General features: G+C 44.5%; 1 long non-coding RNA gene and 1 other non-coding gene across 2 annotated transcripts in view; both read right to left on the bottom strand.

Moving 5' to 3' along the window:
• The window catches only part of LOC119403929 (uncharacterized), a 148,254-nt gene that overhangs the window by 95,225 nt on the left and 39,800 nt on the right, over positions 1-13,229 (bottom strand). The gene's annotated exons all lie outside the window — the stretch shown is intronic.
• On the bottom strand, positions 7,269-7,409 carry LOC119379660 (U4 spliceosomal RNA). The gene has a single exon (XR_005181272.1). It is a non-coding gene; the product is annotated as a U4 spliceosomal RNA (small nuclear RNA).

Here is a 13,229-nt window from a genome sequence, read left to right as displayed (position 1 = left end):
GATGATTACGAGGAAAAGTGTTGCAAGGCCCCTTTAAAGGCCCACTTCTGCAATTTTTCGAGGTGTATGGATCTCAATGGAATTCGCTGGGTACGTTTCTTTGCGCCCTTCCCTCATGTATGCAACGCTGCAGGCTTCAGAGATACGCAGATTTCTTACAAATGAATTTTATCGATTAACTCAACCGCCCGCTTGGCTTCGCACATTTATTGTCTACACTGTGTGACGTCAGCCTGCGTACAGCGACGGATGTGATGGAAGCGCCGATACAGGTGTTCGGGGACACAGCGGACAAACCGCTGCAGCGTCAATAAGGCAACAATCGTATGCGTTTGTCCATCGCCTCGCTGGTGGCATAAAGTAGAGCCATGGTATCAACGGTGCGGCGTGGTCGCGTTTAATTCCGCTGAGCGTCTGCTCTTCGCGGCTTTTGCAGCTGTCGTCCTACGCGCTGATCGGGTTGACATGCCTTGCACGACTTCCAGTTTGTACAGTACTGCTGGGTTGGACATCAGTTTCGGTTTTGCGCATTTTTGCTCATATAAAATTATTTGCGAAGTTACTGAGCATTTCTACTATTAGGCGCGTGACAGGAACGTCTCAGGAACGTCTCAGGGACATAGAATCGCCATTATCTGGACACGTTCAAAAAATCGCTTTGTCCAGCTTGCTACACTACACGCTGAGAGGAAAATGAGAGAAAGCAATAGCGCAGATGATCCTCAATTTACATGCACAGTGCCTTGTAGAAAAAACAGTATCAGCACTCAAAGCCCAACTCCGGTTATCTTTTTACCATGTCAACGTAATGGCGATTCTGTGTTCCTGGGGCGCTCTCGTCACGCGCCTCATATAAGAAATGCCCAACAAAGTGGAAAATATTTATAAATAAGCAAGAAGGCGCAAAGGCGAAACGCAACCGAGCAGTACACACGCATCGCATTGTATATTAACGTGTACAATCGGGAAGCGTGCAAAGCATGCCTGAGCGGCCAGTGCAGAGAACGAAAACGGCGAAGGCAAAGAGCTAGCAGATGCTGTCGATTTATGACCGCTCCGTATCATATAGAACCACGCCTTCAGAGCTGTAAAGCAGCGACCACTGTGGTGTCGGAAAATTTAACAACAGACGCTGCCAATTTGTGGCTGCTCCGTATCATACAATCATGTCTTCGGCGCTTTCAAACAGTGACAACTGCGATGCCACTAATCGCCATTCGCATTGGACCCGTCGCCACCCGAGCCAGTTGCGGAGAACGTTGGCAAGCAAGAGCAGCGCATCCCGCTGCAAAGTGAAGACCGAAGACGGGCTTCCTTGGAAGAGCGCTGGTGAAGCAACAACTGGTCATTTATTTGCAGTGGTATAGGCAGTATAGATATGTCTCATCTCTTGATATTGGATGCAAGCCGTGCCTTAGTGAGGTCAAACAGTGCAGAAGATAGCAAACCAACGAGGCGATTTTGCGCACTCGAGCACCATCGCATCTCTGAGTCATCAAAAACCGCGAAATCAGCGTACATAAAAACAGCGACTACGTGACCGTCTGTCGTATGCGCCGTTCTACGTGCTTATTTATCATTCTATGTACTTTCATGTACACACCGTTTGTGTTCGACCATCTACAGGCGTACCTTACCACGTCGCGCTGATGATTGCTCAATTATAGACCGTGTAGTTTCTCGAGGCATCGTCGATGCCAGTAGTGACACTGATAGGGAAGATCGCTTATGCTGCTATATATAAAAATAGACCGCCACTTGTTGCCCGATTTCGATAAAAGGTAAACAGTGCGTCTCTGCAGATAAATAATTAGTCAGCGTAACAATATACGCTCAAATAGCTCGATGTACGAAGTCACCTTAAATTGGGTAAGTGCCGGCGTGTGGGACTTGCAGCTACCGAGGAGCACGGAAAATGACGAGGCAACAGAAAGACGTGGAACACAAAGCACCTTCGTGCCTGATCGAATTGTACTGAGATCCAGTGGCCTCGGGAAATCACCAGAGGTGAGCTTTAAGTCATATGCCTTCATGCGTTTCAGATGGGCCCGTATGGCACCGAGATAAACTTCGAGGCTTGAGAGCTGAAGTGGATCTGGAGGGGATAAGATCTGAAGTGGACCAAATATTTATGGAGCTAAAATGAAAGATCGCGGGATTTGAAAACGTACCACATGACAAGGTACGAGTAGCGACATAAATTTCCTCAAGCAAGTATATATATATATATATATATATATATACCATCGGCCATCGGCCGCCAAACCGCCTTTACACTGTCGTGCACAGCAGAAACGCTGACATAGCTCCGTGAGTTGGTATGCGTCTTTTATCGCGTATTTCATGCCTTCATTCATATTCTCAACAGACAAGATACCGCTGCAAAAGAAACTTAACTCATTTTCTTCAGCCTAACTCCGTCGCTTCAGATTTATTCACGCCTTCTGTCCGCATCGATCGCTCGTTCGTACCGCTTTTGCGAACACTATTATGCATAACTGCAAGTATACGCGCCTAGACGCCGCTTTGTAGTTTTCAAATTTTGAGGGTTTTCGGGTTTTCATATTGTTTTGTTTTTTGTTCTGTTAGTGGCACGAAAATAAATTATTTGCAAATTTCTCAGCAGAGATCATAACTTAATATTTCGCGCATACGACAGTACTAGAGAAGTTGGTTTGAGTTGCATTTTAATCTGCCCAAGATGACTGTAAGCACATGGTTGCGTTCTCGTAAGTGAGAAGTGGAACGTTCAATGCTTTCAAAGTTCAAACACCCTCTATGCGTAAATTACCTGCTTACAGATACCATTTTCTTATTTATTGTTTTATTAGCCTGTGCACAACCGGGAATGCCCTTGGTTGCCTTTCATGCTTTTATACCTTGGCTCCCTGTCTCTCTCTTTCTCACATACACAAAGATCCAAATGCTTGGTTTAGAGGGCAGCTGGATGGGTAGAACCGTTGCTTCTTGAAACGCTTGTGCCTATATTTAAGCCAATGTTACAACGCTAAATACCTAAGTCAGACAGTCATTAAACAAAAAATGAAGCAACTGCTACGTCTCTACTACGAGATACTGGAGATGGGGATAATTGGGTAGTGGAATGATGAGAAAGTTGACTTCTGTAATATACACGTAGAAGTTTTTCATATATCATTTGATTCTTTGCAGTAAGCCTCATAAGCCTCATATGGCGTTCCAACAGGTATAAAAAGGGCCAATGTGGCCCTTTTGACGGAAACATTTTTAAAGGCACCTAATTCTCTGTGATATATATGTACATATATATATATATATATATATATATATATATATATATATATATATATATATATATATATATATATATATATATATATATGCTACGTCTTTGTACTTCCTAAAGCGGCGCTGGATGCAGTTCTGAGTTCTTAGACAGCACGCTTTTTCAGGAAAATAAAAGCAAAGTCCCAAAGCTTCGCTTTATGTCACTGTCTCTGAATTGTCATTTTATAGTACCTTATTTGAATAACCTTCACTCCCGCATTAACATATGACAATTTCTACAAACTGTTACAGACCAACTTCGCATATAATTAGGCTAACAATTCGTTTTCTCGAAGCGGAGTACATGAATTCTGAGGCACGGATATAATACTCGAGTCTATACTAGATGTCCTTGCTTGTATGATAAAAGATGTTCACGATAGGCGTCGTTTTTTTTTATTCCAGCCACGCGCGCTTCCATCTCGTTATCTACAAAATTCTAGTTATTCTTGTCCATGATTTTAGTCGACTTTAGTACAGTTTTCATAGATAAGCACTGTTCTTGATGTAGAAATAATGTGACAAAAAAATATTTAGCCCCATCTTTAGCCATCCCTTATCGTTAGCGTGTATATACAAGTGATCATTAACCAGCGCGAGCGTTCACTCTAATCTCGATTTTTTTAATAGCTTTGCTCAAGGATATCCGTGGCTGTTTCACAGTTCCGCCTTTTCCTCTTAACTTGTATACATGATCGATGAGTATTCCGAACGGAGAATTAGAAAATGCTATAGAAATGATGGTTCTAAAGTCCTCATACACAAAATAAAAAAAACGGTTAAGGAATTTACGAAATTAAAATGCTCAAGTTTAAGACTCATTCACCCGTATCTTTTTTTTTTTTGTCTCTTTCCCTTCCGTGAATGTAGGGTAGTCAAGTGAACGCTACTAATGCACACTTCCCGGCACTTTCTCCCTCATTTTCTCTCCACCTCTCCTCTTCTAAACAGCTACTTTCGAAATAAGAGTTCCTGTGGCTCTCATGTACTCCCGAGCGCTACCTTCTTCAAAATCCGTAGTTCCTATTTCCGCTTCTTTAACAGCTTCTCGATACGTAGCATGTAAAACAAAAAGACAAGCTGCCAAGATCGCTGAGGCGAGAGAACAACAGGGCATGAGACTGCTGTCGGCTCTGAAGTTCATCATACGCCTGTCAGAACAATTTTTTTATAAATAATCAGAAATGCATGGAAGTGTCCGCTTTCGTTGTCAACAACTTCCTCGTGTCGTCTCGTCACCGGAAGTTGTAGAAGACATGTTACCTCGTTGAAACGTCTTTAAAAACACGTTTTTGAAGACATAATTCCGAGGTGTTTAACGGCTTGCTTTCAAGAAATCTTGCCGTTGACAACAACCTCTTACGCTGAGCCCGGATTACCTGGTTGGGCTTCCGCAGTCAAGGGCCGCAAAACTGCAGTACGCTGTAGATGCATGAACGCTCTGGTTGCAATGCTGTTTGAACAAATCGAATCACTCGAATGGAAAGGAATACGCAAGCACAATGGCCCAACGAAAATTTTACTGCATTAAGACTCATTCGTCCACTGTCCTGGTGAAGCACTGACCCTAATGTGACGTGCGCAACGTCAGTACTGAAGCGCTTGCTCCTGTACTTGCGAAACCTGTTTGCGTTCATTGCGTAGTGGTCAGCGCGTCTGGCTTGGGTGCTCGAAAGCCGCGGGGTTGCGAATGCTTCCTTTTTTTCTGAATTTATTTCTGAGCTTTTCATGTACTTTTGTTGACGTCAGTTCCGTGACGGAAATGAAGTGAGTCATTTCTTGGAGATTCCTGAATAACAAATTTCTGTGTGAAAATAAGAAAGATGGCCACTATCCTTGACATCAATCAATGAAATAACACACGTTTACAGGAGCAGTCTGGGGTGACTACATTTCGCTGCCGGGTTTCGAAGAGCGCCAATAATGATCATCATCATGGTTAGCACACAGCCTTGTGTAGGTGAATTGTTTGAATTGTACAGAGCACTCAGTCAATTCACGTTCAGGCACTGTACGTTTGTTTTGGGCGTCCAAGATGCGCAAGTTCGTTGGAACAATCCGCCCGTACCATGTTGTCTTCCCCCTCCCCAGATCTTTTCTGGACTTCCTATTTTGTATCGTCTCTCTCTCTCTCTCGCCACACACGCTTGGGCAGTATCCCTCTCCTTCTAACATTTAACGAAATTCAATAGCGCTAAGGATATACCAAAACTGAGCCATATTCCACAATGGAGGTCACACAGGGGCCTCCACTGTGGAATATTGCTCTATTGTGGAATATTCTGTTCTCACGCACACAAACTCACGCGCACATATACACACAGTGGTGCTCTTCCAAGAAAAATTACAAAATGGTAGCGCTACCGGGTGCATCGGTGCGATAAAAGTAATGGCGAAAATCGGCGTTCCCTGTGCTCCTATCTATTTTTCACTATACTGCACATGCTTCCTGTTGTTATAGTTTCAGTCCGGCACCACTAAAGTGAAACCATATCGTAACGGCTATATAGGACTTTTTTTTTTACAATATATCGGTTATAAAAACGCTATAACGGTCCGGCACCTGCCGTCTTCGCACACAACTCTACGTCGAGGTGGAAATATTTTGCCGCACCTAAAGTTACATTGAAATGAGCAATTAACAAATACCGTTAATTAGCTTCTTGATTAATTTCAGGTACAGTTGTTTATACGGGAAAGTTGTAGAACGTGACAGTTTATGGCATACCCAATCGTTTTTAGAAACCCAGAAAAAAAAAACATGCGTAATTCGAAATAATAATCGAAAACGAAGACCCCAATCCAGGCAATATCGAAACTGAGCGCACCGGGCGCGCAGGAAATGCCGACGCTGTGTTACGTCAGACCGGAACTTCGCGCCGCAGACTTTGAAAATGGCGCGTTGCAGTGATAAGGTCAAGAAATACGGCAAGTTGTCTGAAGTAAACAAGTTGACTACTCATTCAGTACAAGTTAACCGCTCAACGTTTGTACGTTTGTATCAACGCACACACATGAAAAAAAAAAAAAAACAGACGGTCATGTATATAGACGGGGTCACCACATTCACCGTCCCTTCCTGAAACAAAATCCTGGCTACCCCCTTGGTTTGCCTGTGCTTTTCGTACGCTTAACGGTTGTCTGGTTCTTGCACGTAATGTAGCTCTGCACGCGCGTTTCGGTTTTATCTTCAGGCTCATTTTATTGCGATAGCAGTTATATGGACAGTCTCGGCTGATTTTTGCCGTCGCCGCCGTCATGCACCGTATATGTATATGTGCATATATATATATAAAAAAGCCACAAAGAAAATAATTCAGAAATACATTCCGACGCGCGGAATCGAATGGCCGACCTCTCTCTCCGAAACGCGCGGTGTTACACGGCTAAGCCACGGAGAGTAGCGTCTTTCAGCATGGTAACGGCGAGCTATTTATATACACCATTTACTTCAGCGTGCTTTCTTACTCACCAGCGAGATTGCGCGATGTGCGCGCTGGGCGCTGGGAGCGCTTTAAAGGTCGTCGCCCCGCTCCTGCGAACGCCGAGGCTCATCGCCCTCCGGGGCGTGGTCGCCTTCGTGCGCTTATCTCAAGGAAAGAAGGGGGCGGGCGGGGGAGTGGAGAGGGGGGTTGTATATCTTGTGCTTTCCCCGCGATGTCCGCGCTGAAGTCACAGAGCGTACGAAGGTCACTTCGCTCGCTGCAGCGGCCGCGTTTGCGAAAGGAGCGCGCTGCTCAAACAGAAATAAGTAACAACTGCGACATTTAGTTCGCGCTCGTCCTGTGTGTACCTGTTCGTTCGTTTCGTGCGTCCTGCTTTGTTTCAGCAGTGCGCTTCAAGTATCGAGCTGTGACGCACTATAGTTCGCGCTCGTCCTGTGTGCGTTCTTTTCGTGCGTCCTTTGGGCTCGAGCGACGCGCTGGCAATTTCGTGCTGCTTTCCGTTCTTCGCGTTACATTCCAATTTGTTGTTATCGAATTCATTGCTTCGCCGTTGCGGCGAAACTGTGACTTTTTTCTAATAAAAGTTTGTTTTCAACTAGGAATAGTCGCTCAACAGTTAGAACTTCATTGGTTGCGACACTGCCTCTGCGCAAAGCTAAAACTGTAACGTTTGAAGTGTAGCGACCATGCTTTTGTGATTCCTCTTTTATCATGCTGTGTTTTCTGAGTGTCCAGTTGAGCTTGTTTGTTCAACATAGTGAACTGAACAGCGCAGATGCCGACGGGTACGAAGAGCTGCACGCACGGTAGATAAACGCAGCGCTGACAAACACAGCGCTCCGTTCGTCTACTGTGTGTGCGTCTCTTCGACCCCGTTGGTATCTGCGCTGTCCACTCCACTCTGTTTTCTTTCCCTAAAGTTCAAAATTGTCAACATTTGCCAACTCACCCAATTTTCTATTTTGCTCGGGTTCGTACTCTATTTTCGTTAGAACCAATGGGGTGAACACCAACACGAGAAAGTAGTCGTAAAAGCGATACATCATATAGTTCTACGTATGATGCTATTAAGATCTCCCAGTGACAGTGTTCTACCATGAATCCGGTATTTTCCAACATTATAATCGCTACAGTGGCTGTCTTGTTTTAGCGCTTTCTTCAGCGCATAACTGACATGCTGACGCGCTCGCTTTTGTTATTATTGCGCATCCATCAGAGCTGTCAGTTGCTGCAGTGCTTTTTAATTACGCTTCTTGCTTAACCAGCTATGTGAATCTAGAAAAAAATGCTATGTGCGCATTGATCGTGAAAAGAATTGTTACAAGTTTACGAAGGGGTGGGGGGTTATTGTATGCGTATACGAGTGTGTTTGCATTTTACAATGTGTTGAGTGGCGCGGAAAAGTTTCCACTTAGAGTAATGTATCTTTTGAAGGATCTTCTTTCGTTGGAACCTTGTATAGTTTCTGCAATATCACAGGCGGCGAAGGTCGCACGGGTCCTAGAATAGGGGCCCATCCCACTAGCGATCGCGAAATACAGACGTCTTGCGCGGCTTTCATTCGTATAAAATAAGCAGGGGTGTCCGAATATACGAAACTCGGAATATTCAGTTCGAATAGTTCGATATTATATTCGACTCACCAGGCACTTTTACTATTCGGAAATTAGAACACCACGAAATGTCATAACAAGTATTGAAGTCAGCACAAAGAACTACATACCTGTGCTAAATTTCGCAAAATTTTATGTACAAAAGAGACAATTTAGCTTCAGTTGCCACATCGTACCCCCCCCCCCCTGCTCTTATTAGGCTATTACAAATCTTGTGCCAGTATTTAAGTGGTCAGAGCATGACACTGTGTAGACTACAGCAGCAACTAGGAGGCCATGGCAAAATTAAGAAGAAATGTCTAAAATTAAGGAAACCCAGCATTATCCTGCGTTATTCTAAGATGAAGCACTCGCAGTGAACATCCTGCCGATCAGTTGTCATTGCTCCTCCCAATTGAGAACGCATGCTTAGGAGATTAAACCACGACGGCATGATTTCGTTGGCTGTTTTCGTTGTCTGGAGGAATGGTGACATGCACAACGGTGTCGCTGCTCCCCGAACATACCTTCATGACAACATTAAATAACTGCATATGTGCTGCGGTACAGCAATAGTGTTGTACAGTGCATAAATATCTTGTTCATTATTAGTTGCACAAGAAACGTACTTTGTCATGTATGATTGGTCAAAAAAATATTGTTTTTGCAAAAGTAATTTGTTCTATTCGTATTCGAAAATATTCGAAAAATGTTCCATTCGATTCGCACTTGGTTTGCATTATTCGAACTTCAATTTTCGCACACCCCTAATAAAAAGTTATTTCCTCCTCCTTCTACTACATAATTATTTACTTTGGGCTTGCCTAGCTTTTTCTTGGTGTTCAAACAAGAAAGAGTGTTGTAACTGTTTTGTGAAAATCTATTTCCGCACGCGTAAGTCAATGCAATGCTATTTTTTTCCTTCCCTCCTACCTATCTCTCTTTCATCTTTATGTTCCCCTTTCCCAATCAATCTCCAAGCGCAGGGGAGCCAATCAGACGCTGTTCCTGCTAACCTCGCAGCCTTCTGCATGCCTTTCTATTTCCTTCCTTAGCGCAAGTGCAGTTAGAACTACAGAAAGTCAATGAAGAAATCAGTCCATTTCTCTAAAAAAAAAGGAATAAAGAAAGCAAATACAGCATACTCATTATGTTAATTGGTACACTTCGCTCAATAAAATTCACATATCGCCTTTATTAAACGCATGGGCCATAGTTTAGGAATTCCTGCGTATTGCTTGCAAAACGTCTAATGAATTGACCAATATCAATGGAGAAGGGCAGGAAGCGCGCGAAATAGCCGAATTTTAGGGTCGTTGTTTTTCAGCGCTGTACGTTATCTACAAAGGCCGATAGAGTGAAACGTGACAAGTATTCCGTTCTCTTTTGTGTATGAAGTACAACGCAGCGAACAGAACAATGTTGTATACCATGAACTGGTGCAGCGCGTCACGGGAAAATAAGAAGAAACAGCCGAGCGGGCCGGACGAAGGGACAGATTGCTCTGTCCCTTCGTCCGGCCCGCTCGGCTGTTTCTTATTTTCCCGTGATGCGATGCCCCAGTTGAAGTCGCATAACAACCATCCTCAATTGAAGGCTCACTGAATTCTTAAGATAAGCGGAGGTGGGGTCTCTCGCATGACCAAAAAACGTAGCTTTCTGGTACACGATAGTGGAAAAATATCAATCTCAGTTTTCAGTATGGTTTCTAAAACCTTAGTTAACGTACGTACATTCGCGTGATAATTAAGCGACACACTTCTAGTGCTTCACACGTAAGTGCACGTAATAAATAAGTCAACTCTTATGAGCATGAATAATAAATTACTGTCAGGAGCATCACCGGGAGGGACAGTCACCTCGCTATTAGAAGTCTTTTATTCACTCGCAAAGCAAGGAAATGTTTAGGCGGTACTCATTGTCTGTGTTCTGTCGCGAATTTCTTGGTAGATTTTGCAAGATTTATTATTGGCACATAGACTTTGCGCCATCACCTCTATTGCATGAGTAACCTCAAGACGTCGCTTTCTGCTGAAGCTCGTCATAACGCTTTTACAGTAATACTAACGCTCAACACCTGCGTGCCGCTTGCCGCATACATTCAGAGACCAGTGTCCTTAAGAAGATTGAGACAATCTTTTCTCGCAATATATCGTTATTATCAAGTTCACCAAGTACGCAGTGTGAGGCTCACCCACCTTTCTAGGTTGCCAGTGCCTAAAAGTTATGATTCTTCATTGGCGAAGTATAGCTTAGAATGCTCTAAAGATTGCGCTTGATTGTGATACCCCGCCATCTATTCGCCATGCTATCAACCGGGAAACCATCGTGCGGATTGTTATGGCACGAGGCGCCGACAAAGACCCAGCGTCCTGCTTGCACAGTCAATAGGTCCATGGCGAAATAAAAATCATAGTTTCGCCGCAAAGGCAGAGCAATGAATGCGATAGTGACAAATTGTAATCTTACACGAAGTAAGGCTAGCAGCTAACTCTTTTGGATCCGATCTCGCGTAACTCAGCAAAACACTGGCTTGTTGAAGCAATGGTCTAGGGTGAAGCAATGAATGCGACAGCAACTAATTGGAGTGCTATACGAAGGCTCACCTAACTCCTTTAGGATCCGATCTGGTGTAGCTGTACAAAACGCTGACGTAAGGGAATACGGCCGCTCCAGGGTACGAAGCGATTTTCGTGCTGTCTGTTCTCTCAAAGCGGAATAAGCGGTTAGAGCACAGCAAGTGTACGAGGCGTCTTCTGATAACTGTCGCGATAGTGCGCGCGTCGGCGCTCGCGACCACGCCTTTATGAGCCATGCGTTGATGCTCGAGCGACGTAGCAACCTCACCCCCCCCCCCCCCCCCCCCATTCCGGCCCTTCATCACGCTTCTTCGCGCGACAAAAGATGGCCGGGGCGTTTCCTCTCTGCTTGAGGAGCCATCGGCCGCAGACCTCGCACGCGGGGCGATGTTATCGCATGCACCCTTCGAGCGACGGAGATGGCCGGCTCGTTCAATCTCTGCTTCGGCCGCGGTCGTCCCCAGCGCTTGTGTGCTTTTGCTAGTGCGTAGAACATTATGATGCGCGGGGCGATGTTATCGATTTGTATTTTATACAGAACATAACGCGACGGTGACGCAAAAACCCGCCGAGGGTGCCCATATAATTGCTATCGCAATAAAAACTCCTCAGCCGTCTGAAGGTGCTAGCTTGCACGCGGTAAATCTTTAAGGGTATTCTATCACTATTACTGACGCCTGTGTTCATACCGTAATGGTCACACTATTGTGCTTTTGTGTTAGGGGTACTTGGTTCGATGCCTGTGAAATGTGCACTATTGAATTCGTTTTTTGTTTGCTTTGAAATTTTGCATTACACTTTGTTTGTTTCTTTGTTTTTTTACCTGACGGAGCGCCTCTACTGCGAATGGACAACTCGCGTATGGTTTTCCCGCCCGTTTCTCTCATAATTATGTTTTTGATGCTTAGGCATTAAAATCGCAAAATGAATCGAAATAAGAGTAACTGTAATCAAGAAAAAGAAGATATAAAAGATTATTTTCTTAAGTGCGTTATCCAAGCCTTGTTGTCTTGTGCCTATTACGAGGCATGGGATCGCGTCCAGGTAGAGGACGTAAGACAGATATGTTCATGGTAGCTGCACCGCCGGTGGAAGGATACCATGTTTCCTCCGCACAGCCTCATGATATTCATTTTAATATAAACAGAGTTTGCCAAAGCAATGCCTGATTCATCTTTTAGTTACACACCTCAAAGCAAGAGTCAATATATACTGGCGTAAGGAGACAATGGAGCGTAATGAAATCAATCCATAGTGGCCATACTTTCGAAAAGAATCGTATCTCGCTCCAGTTTTTTTTTTTTAGGACTCAGTAAAAGCGTATCATTGCTGAAGCAACTTCAAAGTAAAAGAAACAGCGGTTTGAACCGGTCAGAAACAATTTATTTTTCTTCGCATGTGGTGGTGGTGAAAAGCATTTATTAACAGGGAGGTGTGGGACCTCTTTAGAGGTCCCTATAGACTCGGTGGAGTCTCTATTCCGGGACTCCATTGGTGGAAGCCGCCGCCCTGGCTCTCTGTACAAAGGCGTGTTGGGCCCGAAGGTCTGATCAGTCGAGCAGGGCCGCCTCCCAGTCCTCTCGTGTAGGGTTTGGGTGAGGAGTAAGGGCTGTGTTTTTTTGACAGGCCCACACCATGTGGTAGGTGTCCGCCACCTCCCCACAGTGCTGGTACTGCCCTGTGATCATAGGGACAAAATGTTTTATTATTGCAGGACATAACATCGTGTTGGCCTGGAGCCTTAATAGGACGCGCTCGTCTGGTTGCTTCAACCCCATTGCGGGAGGAGGGTAGCGGCGATGACTTTCCTTATACTATTCTAGAATTTCCCTATACCGGAGGAGAGGGTAACCCTCCCCGTCTGTCTCCATTAGGATTGACGGAGGAAACCCGGAATTGAGCGCTTGGGATAGTGTGAAAGCATTTGCTAGAAAACCGCATGACTTTATTTTCTACCAAATATCACTGGTATTTCCGAGCTGCGCTTGCATATAAAAAAATCAAAATAAGTACACTCAAATCGAGTTGATGTCTACGTAATGCTGAGTATTTCCAGTTTGATAAAGAATTGTGCTTATGAATTATATGCCTGTTGTGCAGCGAATGGTGAATGCTCTTGAGGCATGTTGCGAACTTAAGCATTGTTCAGAACGGGGTGCTCATTGTTGCTGTTCAGATAACCAGTGAACCAGGTTGGCATCAAAGAGTGTCGTAGAAGGAGCAGAAATCCTCAGTAGCATTTATTGATTGGCCCGCTAGATGTAGCAGGTGGCACATATTCACTGGTACATATGGCACATACCGAA

The sequence above is a fragment of the Rhipicephalus sanguineus genome, chromosome 1 (genome assembly GCF_013339695.2).
Source record: "Rhipicephalus sanguineus isolate Rsan-2018 chromosome 1, BIME_Rsan_1.4, whole genome shotgun sequence".
Lineage (NCBI taxonomy): Eukaryota > Metazoa > Arthropoda > Arachnida > Ixodida > Ixodidae > Rhipicephalus > Rhipicephalus sanguineus.
This window is presented reverse-complemented; position numbering and strand designations above follow the sequence as displayed.